At 42.3% G+C, this 21,097-nt stretch overlaps 1 long non-coding RNA gene across 1 annotated transcript; it reads right to left on the reverse strand.

The window, feature by feature from the left end:
• Positions 1 to 836: 836 nt before the first annotated feature.
• On the reverse strand, positions 837 to 20,829 carry LOC307010555. The gene is made up of 3 exons (XR_013800215.1): positions 20,357 to 20,829; positions 9,292 to 9,474; positions 837 to 2,811 (listed from the first exon to the last, which is right to left on the reverse strand). It is a non-coding gene; the product is annotated as an uncharacterized lncRNA (long non-coding RNA).
• Positions 20,830 to 21,097: the final 268 nt, after the last annotated feature.

Here is a 21,097-nt window from a genome sequence, read left to right on the forward strand (position 1 = left end):
GGGCATATTATTAACAAAGATAGAAAATAATAAAGGTCCCAGAGAAGAACCTTGAGGGATGCCTTTCACTATGCCTGTATAATCAGACTGACAACCCCTATAGGACACACCCTGACGACGATCATGAAAATAACAATTAAACCAGAGTAAAGATGATCTCGAGAGTCCAATAGCATGCAATTTATCCAATAGAAGATAGTGATCAACTAAATCAAACGCTTTGGAGAGATCCAGGAAAATGGGACCGGTACACACATTGTCATCAAAACTAGAAAATATATCATTAGAGAGTTTTAAGAGAGCAGTGGTAGTGGAGAAATATTTTCTGAAACCTGATTGGCATTGAGTAAGTAAATTATTATCAGATAGATAATCAGATAATTGATTAAAAATTATTTTCTCAAAGACTTTAACCACACTATTAATGATTGATATTGGCCTATAATTGTTCAGAATTTGTAAGTCTCCACCTTTGTGCAAAGGAATGACTTTAGTACATTTCCAAGCGAGGGGCACTTCACAGGTATCAAATGACATGTTAAAAAGCACAGAATATTTGATATACTGAAGCTTGTCTCCCAGCCTTACCTGATGAAAAGTGGCCAAACCCCAGCCGAGAGACCAGAAGTTATTAACCAGGTTACTAAGTTAGGGTTAGTCTACTTCCAGCTGTATGTATGTCTTTATTTATTTTCAGAATAGAATGGTATATGATGTTTTAGCGGCACATCAAAAAAAAAATGTTTGAGAATATTTTAATAGGGATAATATGCTTTTTAACTACAATAAAGTCATACTGTATGTTAAACCAGTTCTCCAATAAAGACCATTTTCTGCAGTCTTAAATTTTTGATTTATTAGATTCATTTATTTGTGAAATACTGACTACATGTACACAGCAGATGGCAGTGCAGCTCCAAAACAACAAAGCACATCCACCAATATTTGTTTTATTTTTACAGAGCAAATATACTGTTAAAAGAATGTTAAAAAACACTGTGATGAGTATTCAGTGTTTGTCTTAATCTTTAATTACAAAAAAATACACAGCAGCATTAATGGGGACTATTTGTTGCCCAGTTACTCTTACAATATGACAGCAGATGGTGCACCGTTCATTTTCAGATTTGCCTTAGGTAATGCTGGTAGACAATATTAATCAAGTAGTCAAGCTTCAGTATAATCGAGGTGGACAACCAGCCGACGCTGCTTTGCCTCCCTTTACAGCAACATGAACGGACTGAGATGGCCAGCTTCATGTTTGTCATGGCCACCTCTGGCGCCACACAGTCTTTGCACTATACAGTAATGGCATATTATTACCCATATCACATTAATATTTTGGGCAGTTCACCTGCTGGTGTGTGAGCTCCTGTGGTTGTGGAGCTGTTGGTAACATTACATTGTTGGTAAAGAGGCACCAGTCCAGATTCAACTGTAGCTGGTTCTTGGTCGTACATGTGCAAAAACACTCAGATAGAAGATGTACCAGTTTTCAAGAGTCTGATCAGACGTCTCATATTTCTTCACTGGCAGTTCAGGCTTATTTACTGAAAATAATTTTATTTGAAAATAATGTTATATCAGTCCAAAGCTGGTAGTTATTGATGTTTCTGTAGGAGGACACCTTTCTGAGATCCATGAGATTTGTAAACATGAGGATAATGAATGTGTCCAGTGACAGAACAAAAAGGCATTGGTCAACATTAATCATTAATGCCCTAATGTCCTGCATACCTAGCTTCTGTGTGAATTTATTTTGTTTTTGTGTGCTTTAGGGTTTAGTAACATGCAAAACAGACAAGGAAGATACTCAAGTAGATATACAATCATACAGCTGAAATATGAAAAGAACAAAACCCATGAATATTCCCAAGGAGAGCTGAGGCAGAAAAAAAGAAGGCAATCACACTGATTACTTATAGTTTCTCGAATGTGTCAAGTCTAATATATAAATCTATAAGTAATCATATATAGTATAACTGGAACTGCAAGTGTCTGATGAGGGCCGCTGCGGAGGTTAATGCAATACAGTCAAGCGGGAATGAAGGTCAAAGAAACAAATGTTCTTTCATAAGATACATGTGCTCAAACAAAGAAAAAGGCATCATCAGCAACCGTTGAAAAGGTCATTCACTTTGTCTGTTTTACGGAATATAGCCTCAGACATAGATATGACAGTCAGGAAGATGTGGGAAGTTGGCAGTTCAGATATTCTGTTAGGGTTAGGGTTAGGGTTAGGGATATGGTTATCTTTGTCTTACAGGTTCTGGAGATTGTGGATGGGAAGACTGCGAGCTGATGAGAGACACACACCTCTCCTGGAGGAGTTAGGGTTAGGGTTAGGGTTAGGGATAGGGATAGGGTTAGGGTTAGGGTTAGGGATATGGTTATCTTTGTCTTACAGGTTCTGGAGATTGTGGATGGGAAGACTGCGAGCTGATGAGAGACACACACCTCTCCTGGAGGAGTAAGCATGCCAGAGAGATCCTTTGCAGCTGGAATCGGGAGACACAAGGGAGAGAAAGACGCTGGAGAGTAAACACAGGAGGAAATCGTCGAAATCAGACGCTGGAGAGTAAACACAGGAGGGAATCGTCGGAGTCTGACGCTGGAGAGTAAACACAGGAGGGAATCGCCGGAGTCAGACGCTGGAGAGTAAACACAGGAGGGAATCGTCGAAGTCAGACGCTGGAGAGTAAACACAGGAGGGAATCGCCGGAGTCAGACGCTGGAGAGTAAACACAGGAGGGAATCGCCGGAGTCTGACGCTGGAGAGTAAACACAGGAGGGAATCGTCGAAGTCAGACGCTGGAGAGTAAACACAGGAGGGGAAAAAAACTAAAAATTGTTGTCATAATCATCAACATTTGTTTTGTTTTTTAAACAAACAAAAGAGCGGAAGAGATGGTCAGCAAACCTTGATTCTGAATGTGTTTTTCTCTAGTAGTCATGAAAAGACATGATCCTGTTCTGATAGACAATGGCACATTAATATTACATCAATACCTGCTTAAATAAAAATAAAAAGCTACTCTGTGGCTCATACAGTACATCCAGACATATTTATTGTTATGTTCTGCTATTGTATAAGTTATTGTATAATATATTGTTATTGTATAATATATTGTCTTTATGCACATTTGATTTTCAAAAAGATTGTGAAAATGATCAAAGTCTCTTTAGTTCATGTAATCAGATAACAAAGAAAATAATCAGCTTAGACCTTCATGACCACAGAATTATAAAACCCAATTAAACCTCAAGATGGCACAAATCTCACTGTTCTCTAGTACTGCCGTCTTTATGACAAGCTTCTAGGATTCTCTAGTGGGATTTGGTCCAGCCAGTGACACCTTAGAAAGGCTTAACAGAGTAACCAGCCTACTGAAACTCAACCCTCAAATCCTCTTAAAATACCCTAATGATTCCTGATGATTCTATTAATGCTGCACTCTTGCCATTTCACTGCTGGATGAGCCACTTTAACAGCAATCCACAGCCAGAAGATGCTGGCAACTTCCTGCGTCGGTGATGCCAGCTCAGCTCAATCAGTGAGGTTGGCTTTTTCCAAAGGCAACCCAGACAGCAACAGTGCTGGCCCAGATCTGGCCCATATATGGTAAGCATTGAATCCACATATACCAGATGTGGCCCCGGATCTGGGCCGACCCCTATGTTGCTGTCTGGGAAACATACAGATTTTGCAGACTCTCTTTGAGCACAGAAGTGCAGTGTTGCCTCCAACTCTCTCAACACCTCTCAATGACAATGTACATGATTTTTAAAATCAGACCGTTCATCTAGTCTAGTGTAACTTTGTGGAGCGTTGGGGAAATTTCTGGAATTATAACTTGAAGGTTATTATCTGGGTCCAGATTGGTTGTCATTACAACTAGTATGTCCATGTTAATGATATTCTCCCGTTGATGCAGACATTTGGTGAATGACAGTTACATGTTTATTTTTGCGGGTTCTATCTAGATCTAGATCACATTCACTTTCTTACTTTATTTATAAAGCAATAACAATCCTTTCTAGACAGAGGTGGGTTCAGTGATCCTGTTCGCTTCTGTAGAAGACACAAGTCAGTGTAATTTCAAATTAATTTGAACTACATTTGAACTAAAAAATTATGTTAAATAGCTAAAGTTAAAATACACTTAATCCTAATCAAGATACTGATACCATGTTAAAAAAAGAAAACAGAAGAGCAGTGAATGCCCACAATAATTTGAGTCAGTACACTATCAAGCTACTTGAAATATGCATATGGTTTTTAAAAGAATAACAGTAAGTAACAGGCTTTCTTTTTGTTATTGCTATTAAAGGTGTAGTTTACCCAAAAAAATATCATTCTGTCCTCATTTACTCCCCCTCATGTTGTTCAACCTGAATGTCTGTCTTTCTTCTGTGGTAAAAAAAAAAGAAAATATATTTCAAACCGCAATGAAAAAAGTTTTGGAACAACATAAAGATAAGTAAATGACAACAGAATTATCTATCTTTTTAATTCATTCCCAATGCATTATGGATATTTTATGCAATGCAATGTAAATACAGAGGGTTTTTGTTGTTGTTGCTGTTGTCAAAATACTTCCAAAACCAAGGCAACTGAAAAAGTGGACAGCCATGGTTGTGTTGTGCACACTAACTAGAATGTCAAAAAAGTAACTTCATATTGTGTGTGTATATATATATTAAAGTATGTATAGTATTTCCACTATTTCTGTCTGTTTGCAGCTCAGTTTATTTGATCTTGTCTCCACCGCTGGATCACTGAGCAGGAATGAAGTGGCTTTAGTGCTTCACCTGAGCATGTCTGAGGTCATGGCGAACTCTGTGTAGTCTTGGCTATTATGATTCATGACATATTAGTCAAGAACAGAGAAAAGGGTCATTTACTGAGACATCAATTTAAGAATGTTCTTATCTCAATTTCATTACATGAAAAAAGGCATAATTTCAGCCACCTATAACGGAGCTCCTTAATGAGATGAAATTGAATCAATTGAAATTATTGCTGGTTAAAGCAATCTCTGCCCTCGCTAATAACCGCACTGCAGGCAAAATGGAAAGCATGTCAGGAAATCTGTCACGGTTAGGTCAGTTAGGAGGAACCAGGAATTCATTCACCTTCCAGTGTCAATGGCATTTGAATAATTGTCCATAGCAGAGCAGATTCAGCATTCTGATAGTAGCGATTAAAGAAGGGGAGAGGAGAGGAGAGGAGAGGAGGGGAGAGGAGGGGAGAGGAGAGGAGAGGAGAGGAGAGGAGAGGAGAGGAGGGGAGAGGAGGGGAGAGGAGAGGAGAGGAGAGGAGAGGAGAGGAGAGGAGAGGAGAGGAGAGGAGAGGAGGGGAGAGGAGAGGAGAGGAGAGGAGAGGAGAGGAGAGGAGAGGAGAGGAGAGGAGGAGAAGAGAGGAGAGGAGATGAAGAGAGGAGAGGAGAGGAGAGGAGAGGAGAGGAGGGGAGGGGAGGGGAGGGGAAGGGAGATGAGAGGAGAGGAGAGGAGAGGAGAGGAGAGGAGGGGAGGGGAGAGGAGGGGAGAGGAGAGGAGAGGAGAGGAGAGGAGAGGAGGGGAGGGGAGGGGAGAGGAGGGGAGATGAGAGGAGAGGAGAGGAGAGGAGAGGAGAGGAGAGGAGAGGAGAGGAGAGGAGAGGAGGGGAGGGGAGGGGAGAGGAAGGGAGATGAGAGGAGAGGAGAGGAGAGGAGAGGAGAGGAGAGGAGGGGAGGGGAGAGGAGGGGAGAGGAGAGGAGAGGAGAGGAGAGGAGAGGAGAGGAGAGGAGAGGAGAGGAGAGGAGAGGAGAGGAGAGGAGAGGAGAGGAGGGGAGAGGAGAGGAGAGGAGAGGAGAGGAGGGGAGAGGAGAGGAGAGGAGGGGAGAGGAGAGGAGAGGAGAGGAGAGGAGGGGAGAGGAGAGGAGAGGAGAGGAGAGGAGAGGAGGGGAGAGGAGAGGAGAGGAGAGGAGAGGAGAGGAGAGGAGAGGAGGGGAGGGGAGGGGAGAGGAGAGGAGAGGAGAGGAGGGGAGATGAGAGGAGAGGAGAGGAGAGGAGAGGAGAGGAGAGGAGAGGAGAGGAGAGGAGGGGAGGGGAGGGGAGGGGAGGGGAGGGGAGAGGAGGGGAGATGAGAGGAGAGGAGAGGAGGGGAGGGGAGAGGAGAGGAGAGGAGAGGAGAGGAGAGGAGAGGAGGGGAGGGGAGGGGAGAGGAGAGGAGAGGAGAGGAGAGGAGAGGAGAGGAGAGGAGAGGAGAGGAGGGGAGGGGAGAGGAGAGGAGAGGAGAGGAGAGGAGATGAGAGGAGGGGAGAGGAGAGGAGGGGAGAGGAGATGAGAGGAGGGGAGAGGAGAGGAGAGGAGAGGAGAGGAGGGGAGAGGAGAGGAGAGGAGAGGAGAGGAGAGGAGAGGAGAGGAGAGGAGGATTAGGATTTCTAACCCTAACCCTGACCCTAATGCAAATAGCTTTACAGAAGGAAAAACAGCTGAGAGCAAAACATCAGCACATGACATGTGCTCGCTCCCGCAGGGCACAACAAATTAAATCTCTGTCACATCAAGCCCTGGGCAGATTATATACAACACAGAGACATTACTTGCACCCAGCACAATTGACTTTGAACACCGACGCATGTATCATTCCTATTTTGCACCCGCGCACAGCGGACTCTTCCCTCCACAGACGCACGTCTGTAAATTAGGGAATGAACCTGCGCTCGCGGGGGCGGTTCAGCGCAAAGAGGAGTGTGTTCCGGTGCAAAACTCCCCTGGTGCTATTTTCCAGGTTTAGAAAGCAATTGCGCCACTGACCAAGAAAAAAAACAGTCTAAAGACAGTGGCGCGTTGCGCGTTAGTGATATGGTATTTTAAGGGCGCGTGCTTGGCCATAATGTAGCGTGTTAACGCGCATCCACTTTGATTCTCTAATATAAACAGATGCAGCAGTTTTCATTTTTGCAAATCATACATTATTACAAGGAAAAATATTAACACACGAGGGAAATCATTGTTGTGCCCGTGAAGATGTAAAAAAGATCTATCTAGATAAAAAAAAAAAAAAAAATCTAGATTAGGCTACACATTTACTACCCAAATTATACGCCTGTTTAACCGAAGCTAATTTGGGTGGGTTTCTCCCATCATCCCCAATGTCACTTCTCTGTGTTTTACAGCCCTGACGAGAACGTCGGCCTCCTCGGCTGTGAATCGCTCCTGGCGTGCGCTGGCAAATCCGCCGTTATAATAGCAATCCGCCGTGGAACAAGCGCGTCTGCTCTTAAAGGGAATGTGAGAGGACGCTCTGATTGGTTTATTTCACGTTACGCCCAATCCACACCTATGAATAATGAAGCTACTTCAGACCAACCCCTTTTAGATTTGCGCCAGGCGCAAGAGTCGTTTATCCCGCCGGGAAAATAGCAACAGCGCCGGGATCCGCCCACAAAGTTACTTGCACTTTGCGCTTTGACACTTGCGTTTCAGAGCGTTAAAATAGGGCCCAACATGTGTTTTTCCAGACACAGTCTCATCTGTCAGTTCAGCAGCAGCTTCTTCAGAGAATGACTGGGTTAGGGTTGATCTATTGCATTATGTATTAAATACAAACTACATTTTGAGGAAATGGAAAAATGGGTTAGGGTTAGGGTTAGAGACAACAAACAGCCGCTTCAGTTTCTCTAAGCTCACTGTTAAACGCTGCATCAGACCTACAACACCCCTTATACGCCCGTCTCTGGCCTTCACTTACCCTTGTTTTGATAAACTGTAGCTGGAAACCTTTTGAAATAAAGACTTTTATCTTCTCCTGACAAACACTGCAAAGGGCTGACACTGCGCGGCTATATCCAAACAAACGATTCACGATCAGGATCAGACATAAAAGTGGATTGCTGTGAATTAATTTATGGGGTGTCATTTGAGATTACCCTGCTATATCCATAGCTGAATATATGATAGCTGTGTAAAGTTAATGCCTCCCTCACTGGTGTTCATCATATCTGAGCCTGCGATCTGAACTCAATTACAGCGGTTGGCAATGAACGGATCTAACCACTTTGATGCAAAGTCGCACATCAGATGACTAATTATCAGAACTCATCCAGGATAGCTTACTGACAAGATCAGCACTGCACACAGGCCTCGGATTTGGTTAAATTGGCATAATTTCTATGCTAAAAACAGCAAAGCATTTGACTCAGATTGGATACAGATGTGAAAGTGCAGTGTAGCATTTAATTTACAAAGACTAAAATCTGAACGCACCACAGACTTGAACACTGTTCTCTGTTTCTGCAATGATTTCCTGAAATCCAGTCCTGTGATCATTCAACAGCATGTAGATTGTGTGATCAGATCAAACATTACACCACTGAAGTAATTGTCAATTTTTCAAGTATAATGAGCTTGTCTCAAATCACCATTCAAGGCAAGGTAATGTCAATAATACTTTGACCATTTCTGGAGAAAAAAAAAATGTCCAAAAATTGGACATGCTAGAGCACTTCTCATCTTGGAATACAAAAACAAATGACTTAATAAAGACAGGAGTCATAGTTAGCAAATAATTCCAAGACAAAGTGTCAGCAGAGATTGTGTCAACTAGACTCTCCCCTGCTCATCGACACGACGGCAAATATCCTCAACAAACCCGTCTCCATACTGGCGTGACCAGGTGGAACTGGATAAATATTCTGAAGGTTTATATTTCTATCATATTTTTCAGCTGAAGGGACAAATTCTATAACTGCTTTTTATAATTGGATTTATTTTCTTATGGAAACACAAACCAAAAAGCAGAATGTCTTATTTAATGTTCCTCTCAAAGACACAGCCTTTTTTATATTGACAAAAACGAATATCAATGAAATACCAATAAATGTTTTCTCTCCATGTTTCAACATAATTCAAACTAGAGAGACCTAGAGAGATTTTTTTCATGTTTTCAGTCAAAGTTGCTTAAAGAGACCCATATTTGTGACACACAGACTCAGTAAACTACTTGACAATTGCTTTTAATACTCAACCTTTGGATAGACAGTCCAGACATTTTACACTATCCGTTCATAAAAGTTTTAAAGTACAGCACTTAAATGTTCAGATGTTTTACCATCTTCACTAATCGCTTTGATGTCTTGAACACAGGAGACATGCTGACCACAGCACTTGCTAACAGGATTTAACTGATCTGTTTACTCTGGTTTTTATTAACATAAATTGAGTTAGTAAATCACAGTAATCGACGCATGCATCGTCACATGTGTGGCAGCAAAAGAGTGCCAGCCGTACTGCATAAAAACCCACCATCAAATCTTCCTGTAAGCCTTTTAGAACTTCAACCAGATTTATAAAGTGCTGAGTCTTCATAAACACAGCTCCTCTCTGCCAGGCAAGTAGCAAGCTCAGATCACGTGTTCTCCAGTCTAATAGATGAGAAACTCTGATTGGCTTGTGGCCGTTGAATCCCCAGGCCCAGATAATGAAGATCTGGATGGGAAACAAATAACATCATAAAATCAACATACACAGATGTACAGTAAAAATAGGCAACACACACACAGATAAATACTCTTTATATAAAGCCTGCAGAACAAACAAATATTGACTGGCTGGACAGAGTGTAGGTTTGAAACATGGCTGACGCTGCAACAGCACGAGGTTCGACTGCGTCCGTGTTTAAACGCCCTTGATTGAAACCTGAGATTTATAACACTGCTGACAGCAAAGTTATAGTAGAAGATGAATTCCTTAATTTTCTTGCTGTTAAAGGGGTCATATAATGGTACATGCACTCTTACAAGTTGATTGCACTGAAATGTGTGTTGGCAGTGCCTGTACATAACCATCATATAATGATACAAATCCATCCAGTGTTTTTTTTTTTAAATATCCTTACTGTATATGTTTCCCCTCAAATCGAGCTGTCTGACCATGTGACGCCTCCCACGATTGTTAATTGACAGCAGCGTTTCAACACAGACCCGCCCTGAGCGAGCTGTCATCATAGTCCACCATTGATGATACGCTGCAGCAGAATGGCGTCTAAGCGATTGTGGTGTTCTGTTCTTGGGTGTAATAACGAACACAGCAGTCATTTTGATGTTCCTAAATCGGAACCGCTGAAGACGCAGTGGTTGAGTTTTGTTTTCGAAGGGAATATTCCCCACGATCAACGTCAATGCTTTCATGTTAGCACGAATCCTTTCTCTGCAGACTGCTTTATAAACGAGGCTCAGTATAAAGCTGGTTTTGCTAAGAATCTGCTCCTGAAAAAATAATCGGTGTTCTATTCGTGTTCCTGCTGCACCTCCAGAAGAAGTGAGTGTAAAGATGTATTCATCACTGACAAGCCGACATTTACAGAAAAAAAGTTTTTCATGACCATTAGCTGTAACATCAATCTGTCAATGAACTAACGTATACCGGTACATCAGTAAACACATAGCGTTCGTATCTCACTACTCTAGCGTTACCCTGCCAGTACATACACAGATCAAGATCAAAGTGACATTACGTTAACCAACCATTCAGAAACGTCCTGTTCGAGCCTTAATTAAGCAAAGCTCATTATTTTTTTTTTTTTAAATTTTGTATTTATATAGTGCTTTTTACAATACAGATTGTATCAAAGCAGCTTCACAGTGACAACATGAAAATAATACAAAAAACAATTTCATCATCGTCCACCTTTAAGGCAGATCTATAATATTGTTGAATATTAAATGTCCCCAACTAAGCAAGCCAGAAGGCAAGGCATTATCATTTAAAGACACATGCACTTAAATGGCGTGCTGAAAACAGAGCTGTTTTTGACCAGGTAAAATTTGTGTTTTCTTACAATACTAATGAGAATTTTTTATTAAAGTATATTACAAACTTTTCATTTAGACCGTAAAGAATCATATTAACTTGTACAAAAATGGCATTATATGACCCTTTTAAAATTAAGAATCTAAGCCAGGACGAAATTTTTCTGTTGGCTGCAAATACGTTTGAATCTGAGTGGATTGAGTCCTCAAAGAAGGTACTGTTTGAACTATGTTCTACCACGCAGCGTCTCATAAAGGGCCACAGAAAGATGTGAACAATATAAAAAACTGCCTTAAATTGATGTAGCAAATTAGCTCTATGAAATATTAATAATCAATCATAACTTGTTATAATTGATTATGAATATTTGGATCAGTTAATCGGATTAACTTGATGTAGCTACATTAACATTACAACCAATTACTCAGTTCATCCTGTGAACTCTCAATATTGGGTATTAATTGATTAATAGAAATGTACATTTCCGGTAGCCTAGAAATCTACACGCACCCTAGCGGGAGCAAAATGTATTTTGCAGCCAGGGTAGTCTAGCAACTCTCCATAGACCTTCTAGCTGCAAAAATCTAAATTGGGTCAGGCCAATCACGTCGTGTATAGAGTAGGCGGGGGCGGGCTTAACATATGACGTCAGAGTTGCGACGGCTGCCACTTGAAAACAAAGAATGGCGGCTGCGGATGGAGAACAGCGGTCTTTCGAATCGACTCTGGAGGACTTGGAGTTAAGTTTTTCTTTAAGAAAAGAGCAAAGAACGGCACTTAAGTCATTCTTAAAAAAGGAAGAAGTGTTCGGAGTTTTGCTGGACCGGATCTTTGCCGCTCTGACTACGTCACCTTCTTCGTTGCTCTGGTTGGTTGTAGCGCTATCCTATTGCGTGCAGAGGGATTTTTAGAGACAACCGTTTATCCCGCCCCTCGGATTAAGCCGCGTCTATGGAGAGTTGCCAGACTAAACATCTTGATGTAAGTCTGGCTTGCCAGGCTACATTTCCGGGGCATGGGAAATGTATTTCTTACTGTACAGTACTATTCAGAGCCTGTAGCCAAAATCGATATGATTAGTGACTCTGGATATGAGCTTGAGACACGAACAACTTTACGTGTGATATGAACAAAACTTTATTTAAACTATTCTAACAAACACATACATACAGTTTACCAAGGGAAAGAGACTGAAGCAGAATACAGGAAAGCAAGAAGTTATAGCATTGTTTGAAATTCAGCAGATCATCAGCCTTGAGCAAACCATCTAGTTCTAACACGCCCTTCTTTAAAAGGGGTAAGGATACTTAATGTGTCAAATAATGAGACTAAGTTTGATACTTGCATGTCTCGCCCATTTGAATTAAACTGTCCTGATGCAATTTGTTGAGGCTCCAGTTGATCTTTGCTGATGTTGTCTTGATGAGAGAGAACCGGTGTGAGTCAGAGGGTCTTTGGTGAATGGAAAGACAAGGCCGCAGCCTGGCACAAGCTTGGGGGTCCTTGGGGGACTTCTAGTTCAGCATCATCTTCACATCAGGACTTCTCAGGAAGGACCACGAGAGTAAGAGGCTAAGAGAGCTAAGAGGCAGCTGATCTTGCGATAAAGTGTGGATATGTCACACCCTCTGGGGGTCTGTTAGAAGGGTTTCCTTTAGAGGGAAATTTTTACGACCCATTGTGTTCTAGGAGGCATTTGAATATGTCATTTCATTGGGTGTTTAAGAGAAGAATCTTCAAGATTCTTATAATACTAATGTGTCATGAGATGGGAAAATTAGATACATGTTTATACATTTCTCAAGTGGTTATATATATATATAGAATATATAGGATTAACAGAAAAAACATTTCCATTAGTTTCAGCCCTGCGGTCGAGGAAACCCATACGGTATATTACCAGTCCAGAGAGAGCAGCAGATTAAAACAACAGCCCAATGATCGTACAGCACATTTCCTCCATCAATGCCAGTTTATTATAATAACTGCCTAATGAGAATACATGACTGTTCACTATCATTGTACTTTGGTCAAAATACACCAATAGGTTAAACTGTTGCCATCCATCTAGTGCAATAATTGCAATAATTTAGGTGATTCACTTCAACATTTTAATGCAGTTGTTATTTGAAGACTGCAGTGTGAACGTGTTTGAGATATGCTTTGGAAGATGAAGTGCTTAATCTTAGAAGCTGCTTTACAGAAAGATCTGTCTGTACATAAATAAATGGAAAAAAAACTGAACGTAGTGAAATGAAGTGAAAGATACAACTCTTCTTGTCTGAGACTGAGATCTCCGACAGTTGCTGCATCCCATCCCAGAGATAAAGCCTCTTTACATTCAGAACAGATCATTCTGTGTGTTTTTTTATTTATTTTTTGTGTTTTTTATTCCTTTCAAACTAAAAGACTGCTGGGGCATAAAATATACAACAACAACATCACAAATAAACCTTAAAAGAAAACTGAATCTGGGTCATCTTCTGGAGTTTAGAATAGAAACAAATAATATCTGCATTACGTGGAAAACGTTATTGTAACAATCCAAAGAGCTGAAATTGAAATGATCTTTAGGAGAAATTCTATCTCAGCGTCCTACTTGTAAAAGTGCAAAAGAAACCCATTTAAAGTCAGACCTCCTTCTTGGAAACTGGTGTGGAAATCACGTGATTCACTTTAACATGGCGATGTTGATTCACTAGACAGATGTGTAAAACAGTGAGTGATCTTCTCTATTGTTGACCATTGTTACCAGCAAAAATAACGGTGGCGTTGTCATTTTGTTTCTGTGTATGCCAGACAAAAATTTCTAATGCCGTTGCCGGGCAATGGAGACACACACGGTACGGATCCACTTTTGCGACACGACTGAAGCGTGGTGTTGCGACGCCTCCCCTCATTTGCACATTGATGGGCGTTCCTCAAATTTACCGCTATGGGCGTGGTTTATGTAGTTGGACGTCTAGAACAAATGACCGACGAGAGACTTTCCCCAGGTCTCCATGTGCTCTATTCCTTTTAGATAGTCGCGTCGTGTTCAACGGATTCATTTGCATAAAGATGGGCATTGGCCAGCTTTTTGACGCGCAGCATTTTTTCAAATGCAGAGCCGTCTTCCCGGGATGCTTTGCGGGTGCGGCGCAACAATTGTCGCACGGACAAGTGGATCCGTGCAGACAGACGTATCAGTGACGCGAGTGTATGAGCGAGGCGAGTGTATGATGACGCATGATTATCAACTTTTAAAATGAAATGTGTATGAGCGTAAGTGTATGAGCGAGGCAAGTGTATGAGCGATGACGCGAGTGTATGAGCTATGACGCGAGTGTATGAGCGATGACGCGAGTGTATGAGCGATTACGCGAGTGTATGAGCGAGGCAAGTGTATGAGCGAGCGATGACGCGAGTGTATGAGCGATGACGCGAGTGTATGAGCGATGACGCGAGTGTATGAGCGATGACGCGAGTGTATGAGCGATGACGCGAGTGTATGAGCGATGACGCGAGTGTATGAGCGATTACGCGAGTGTATGAGCGAACGCGAGTGTATGAGCGATGACGCGAGTGTATGAGCGATGACGCGAGTGTATGAGCGATGACGCGAGTGTATGAACGATGACGTGAGTGTATGAGCGATGACGTAAGGTGAGTGTATGAGCGATGATGAGAGTGTATGAGCGATGACGCGAGTGTATGAGTGAGGTGTATGAGTGACACGAGTGTATGAGCGATGACGAGAGTGTATGAGCGATGACGCGAGTGTATGAGTGAGGTGTATGAGTGACACGAGTGTATGAGCGATGATGCGAGTGTATGAGCGATGACGCGAGTGTATGAGCGATGACGCGAGTGTATGAGCGATGACGCGAGTGTATGAGCGATGACGAGAGTGTATGAGCGATGACGAGAGTGTATGAGCGATGACGCGAGTGTATGAGTGAGGTGTATGAGTGATGATGCGAGTGTATGAGCGATGATGCGAGTGTATGAGCGATGACGCGAGTGTATGAGCGAACGCGAGTGTATGAGCGATGACGCGAGTGTATGAGCGATGACGCGAGTGTATGAGCGATGACGCGAGTGTATGAGCGATGACGCGAGTGTATGAGCGATGACGCGAGTGTATGAGCGATGACGCGAGTGTATGAGTGAGGTGTATGAGTGACACGAGTGTATGAGCGATGATGCGAGTGTATGAGCGATGACGCGAGTGTATGAGCGATGACGCGAGTGTATGAGCGATGACGCGAGTGTATGAGCGATGACGAGAGTGTATGAGCGATGACGAGAGTGTATGAGCGATGACGCGAGTGTATGAGTGAGGTGTATGAGCGATGACGCGAGTGTATGAGCGATGATGCGAGTGTATGAGCGATGACGCGAGTGTATGAGTGAGGTGTATGAGTGACACGAGTGTATGAGCGATGACGCGAGTGTATGAGCGATGACGCGAGTGTATGAGCGATGACGCGAGTGTATGAGCGATGACGAGAGTGTATGAGCGATGACGAGAGTGTATGAGCGATGACGCGAGTGTATGAGTGAGGTGTATGAGCGATGACGCGAGTGTATGAGCGATGATGCGAGTGTATGAGCGATGATGCGAGTGTATGAGCGATGACGAGAGTGTATGAGCGATGACGAGAGTGTATGAGTGACACGAGTGTATGAGCGATGATGCGAGTGTATGAGCGGTGACGCGGGTGTATGAGCGATGACGAGAGTGTATGAGCGATGACGAGAGTGTATGAGCGATGACGCGAGTGTATGAGCGATGACGAGAGTGTATGAGCGATGACGCGAGTGTATGAGTGAGGTGTATGAGTGACACGAGTGTATGAGCGATGATGCGAGTGTATGAGCAATGACGCGGGTGTATGAGCGATGACGAGAGTGTATGAGCGATGATGAGAGTATGAGCGATGACGCGAGTGTATGAGCGATGACGCGAGTGTATGAGCGATGACGATAGTGTATGAGCGATGACGCGGATGTATGAGCGATGACGCGAGTGTATGAGCGATGACGCGAGTGTATGAGCGATGACGCGAGTGTATGAGTGAGGTGTATGAGTGACGCGAGTGTATGAGCGATGACGCGAGTGTATGAGCGATGACGAGAGTGTATGAGCGATGACGCGAGTGTATGAGCGATGACGCGAGTGTATGAGCGATGACGCGAGTGTATGAGCGATGAGCGATGACGCGAGTGTATGAGCGATGACGCGAGTGTATGAGCGATGACGCGAGTGTATGAGCGATGACGCGAGTGTATGAGCGATGACGCGAGTGTATGAGCGATGACGCGAGTGTATGAGTGAGGTGTATGAGTGACACGAGTGTATGATCAGGTCAAACACTGGCGTGTAACTCTGCACTAGTGCATGTGTGGACCCAAATATACATGATTTTAATGAGCAAGAATGCATGGCATCTTTGTAAAGCAATGGAACAATATGTATTGTGAAAAACTGCATATAAGAACATTCTATTCTGTTCAGCAATGTGACGTCTTCATGCTTGTAAATGTCATTGTGTTTTCAGCTGATTCACATGAGTTCAAACATCAGTGTTTCCTGAGGCACTACAGCAGCGCTGCCCACTCGTGCGCATGACCTTCACACCGGGAGAATTAGCCATGCGACCAGCCTCCGCTGGTCGCATGGCTAATGCGACCATGCGACCGATGACGAGAGTGACGCGAGTGTATGAGTGAGGTGTATGAGTGACACGAGTGTATGAGCGATGACGCGAGTGTATGAGCGATGACGCGAGTGTATGAGCGATGACGCGAGTGTATGAGCGATGACGAGAGTGTATGAGCGATGACGAGAGTGTATGAGCGATGACGCGAGTGTATGAGTGAGGTGTATGAGCGATGACGCGAGTGTATGAGCGATGATGCGAGTGTATGAGCGATGATGCGAGTGTATGAGCGATGACGAGAGTGTATGAGTGACACGAGTGTATGAGCGATGATGCGAGTGTATGAGCGGTGACGCGGGTGTATGAGCGATGACGAGAGTGTATGAGCGATGACGAGAGTGTATGAGCGATGACGCGAGTGTATGAGCGATGACGAGAGTGTATGAGCGATGACGCGAGTGTATGAGTGAGGTGTATGAGTGACACGAGTGTATGAGCGATGATGCGAGTGTATGAGCAATGACGCGGGTGTATGAGCGATGACGAGAGTGTATGAGCGATGATGAGAGTATGAGCGATGACGCGAGTGTATGAGCGATGACGCGAGTGTATGAGCGATGACGATAGTGTATGAGCGATGACGCGGATGTATGAGCGATGACGCGAGTGTATGAGCGATGACGCGAGTGTATGAGCGATGACGCGAGTGTATGAGTGAGGTGTATGAGTGACGCGAGTGTATGAGCGATGACGCGAGTGTATGAGCGATGACGAGAGTGTATGAGCGATGACGCGAGTGTATGAGCGATGACGCGAGTGTATGAGCGATGACGCGAGTGTATGAGCGATGACGCGAGTGTATGAGCGATGAGCGATGACGCGAGTGTATGAGCGATGACGCGAGTGTATGAGCGATGACGCGAGTGTATGAGCGATGACGCGAGTGTATGAGCGATGACGCGAGTGTATGAGCGATGACGCGAGTGTATGAGCGATGACGCGAGTGTATGAGTGAGGTGTATGAGTGACACGAGTGTATGATCAGGTCAAACACTGGCGTGTAACTCTGCACTAGTGCATGTGTGGACCCAAATATACATGATTTTAATGAGCAAGAATGCATGGCATCTTTGTAAAGCAATGGAACAATATGTATTGTGAAAAACTGCATATAAGAACATTCTATTCTGTTCAGCAATGTGACGTCTTCATGCTTGTAAATGTCATTGTGTTTTCAGCTGATTCACATGAGTTCAAACATCAGTGTTTCCTGAGGCACTACAGCAGCGCTGCCCACTCGTGCGCATGACCTTCACACCGGGAGAATTAGCCATGCGACCAGCCTCCGCTAATGCACCAGGACAGAGATCCCATTCACTACCTGACATTTATTCAGATCCCAGCAGGCAGTGGCCACAAATACATCTGCTTTATATTTTCCTAACATACTCGTTCATATGAGAAACTACAGAGAATTACAGAGCTAATATGAGCCCTGTGGCTCTGACGAGGAAAACGGTCCAGAGTGCAAACATATAAGGCAATTAGATCACAATTAGCCACAAATTTCAGCATATGGAGACGAAGTGCGTGCAATTTTTCTTCTCATAAAAGCCTGTGGGGAGAATGACTCCGGTGAGACCTCTTACACTTATGTACAATGAGGTAAAAAAAAAAAAAACTTAATATGTTATTTAAACATGAGCTTCTGTGAAACATTCCTCACCGTGATATTTAACCCTGCTGTTATGAATGAACGAATTTTAAACCCAACTGAACCCTACTGTTGAAACAAATCATGAATGTAAATTACAGTAATCTGTGCTCAAAATCAAACAATACTTTCAGATTATACACACATCAGTCAATATATAAACACTACAGACCATTCACACACTACATAGAAAAATGGAGAAGAGCAACCAGAGCATGAGGTTACAGAAAAAAACTATCTTTTGCAATTACGTTAAAAAAAGGATAGTAATCAAAATTTAGTGTATGTACTCTACGTATAGTATTGTATTAAATATTGTATAAATATCTGTATATTCAGCACTTGCATACTATAAAAATACAATATTTCCACTGAACAAGCCAAAAATGAGAAGGAAAACTCTAAATGAAAAGCATGTTACACTCAGAACTGCAGAGTCAGTGAGATTCACAGCCTGAAGACCCAACGGTGATCGCCTATGGCCAAACCTGCGGATATAGAGCAATATCGCACGGCTACGAGTGTCAAATTGCTCATACATTCTTAAATGTTTTTAAAATGTAAAGAAAAAAAATCCATCTTTGATTTTTGAAAGAATTCCAGGTGCAGTTCTTTCGCAGTCTTTCATGTACAGTAGCATTTTCATCGGCCAGTCGAGAAGTCTATTCTATTAACCACCACCACAGTAGCACATGAACAATGATGTAATGCTACGTCTGTGAAGAATTGTTTTGTTCTGAGCATCACTTCCCTCAAGGTCATGAGATCAAAGACTTGCAGAGGGAAAATGTTTCCTCCCATCCTGACAACTGATCGCTTCTGAAAGTGAGACACTAAGTTCAGATTAACATTCCTGCTGCCTGTTTGTTTTCATCTTGGATAAATTATTGGAAATGTTATGCTCAAACGCAATATGACATCAAACTAATTGTTGCGGACATAAATGACAAGCCAGAAACTTAAACTAAATTACATTTGTCACAGAACATATAGCTCACAGTTAAAGAGCCATTAAATGACTAATTGCTAGGTTTGTTCTCCCTGCTGAGCAAATCAGTGCAATTAAGATGTTAATGTAGCCAATGAGTTGATTACATAGACATGTTTTCTTTGTTAGTCTTTATGTATGAGATGTTAAACAACCATTTGAGGACGAAGACAGGCAGAAGACAAATCAAATCTCTTCAGAGACTCCAGCTGTTAGCCAGACTCAAATGTGATTTACCAGAAGCAGCAGTGATTCTCTAACACTACGAGCAGAGCCAAGATATCCAGAAGTTCTCGCGCAAAAATAAAGTGACAGCTGACCCGGCCTTCGAAAGAGTGTAATGGCTAAAAGTCAGAGCTTATAGTATGACTGTGTCTCATGATGCTGCGTTATAATGTAAAATAGATTTTTTGCAATATTTTTTTAATTATTAAACCATGGATATAAATCATATTTGAATGAATATTAGTGTTTAACCAAGTTTCACTCAGTGCTAAAAAGTCCAAATTAGACACTCAATAAATGTTGAAATTCTTCTCTTTTTAATAAAACACTATATATAATAAGATGGCCACCAAAAATACCTTTTGGTTTTGACTATAAGTCCCAGATCACTATTGCATGAATCACCTTTATCAATATGTGGTTTTGGTGACTTTTTTGAAAATTGTTCCACTTTAGGCATGTTGTTTATATGTCTTGTTCAATATGAAGAGCAGTGTTGGGGTCTAGTTTTTGCGAGGCATTTCCCACAGTCTCCTGTTGAGATGCAAACAAAAGATCCCTGTTCTCCACCTACAGTACTTCTGCAGATCCACCAATGACTGAATTCTGTTTAAATTCCATGAAGGAGCCTTCCTGTAGAAGACCTCACCACTTCAACATCATGTGTGTCTACTTCAGACCGCATATCTCCAGACTAACCCAAGCTCATGTTATCTGTATATCAGAGCAAAAAGAACGGTACTTTCAAAACATGTCCTTTCCTTCTGCCAATTATACGTTGTTTCGCCTTTGTAATGTGAAGTTCTTAATCATTTTGCCAACAAGTTAAATAAATGACATTATCCAAGCCCATAAAAGTTCAGTGTTGATATAGTAGTAAGGTGAAGCATGGACTGGGATACTTGATGTTTCATCCTCAGTCAGGCTCATGCGTTGACCAAATGGAAAAACAGAAACCACATGCAAAGTAACCATATGAAGACATACCTTGTGTTTCTGAAGTTGGTGCTTGGTTTTTCACTTTGGTCTTGATGTTGATTGTATCTGTCCTTTAAGTTGAAATGTAGTTTTTAAAATGGATTATCCATAAGTAATTTGAGAAACCACAAACAAAACAGCAAAGTGCCAAAATATCCTCCAAAACTGGGGGTTAGAGCTGAAATTCCTGTTTTGCAGCAGAAGATTGTTGATTTCTTTCTCTCACAATAAAACTGTTGAAAATATAAACCAAACAGAAGGTTGAAGGTTGAAGAGCAGATGTAGAATCCAACAAACAGATCCGCCATATGCAGTGTGGTTTAGTTTTTCCATGAATGAATGTTGATTTCTTTCTTATTTGAATAGAACTGTTGAAGAATGTAGAAGAAAAGCTGGTACAAAAGAGCAGAAGTTGAGCCTAACAAACCACCTCTGCTCTCGGCAGCCATCTTGTCATTTTGTCTTGAACTAAACAATAGTATAAGGATACCTAAAAAGAAAGCAAATGTTAGACAGCGTCTTTTTTTGCCTCAACACTAGATAAAACATACTTTCATATTTCACGCGGGTGACAATGCTAGTTTTAGTAAATGATTAGTCAGAAACTACTAATTTCAGCAATTGTAAATACAGTCATGTTTTCCCTGTTATATGGGGACACATCTATACTTACATATGCACAAGATGTGTAAGAGTGTATCATTTATTTCCTAGGTCAAGAATGTGTGTACCTTATTATAAAAGTCTGTG

This window comes from Phoxinus phoxinus (genome assembly GCF_949152265.1).
Source record: "Phoxinus phoxinus genome assembly, chromosome: 14".
Taxonomy (NCBI): domain Eukaryota; kingdom Metazoa; phylum Chordata; class Actinopteri; order Cypriniformes; family Leuciscidae; genus Phoxinus; species Phoxinus phoxinus.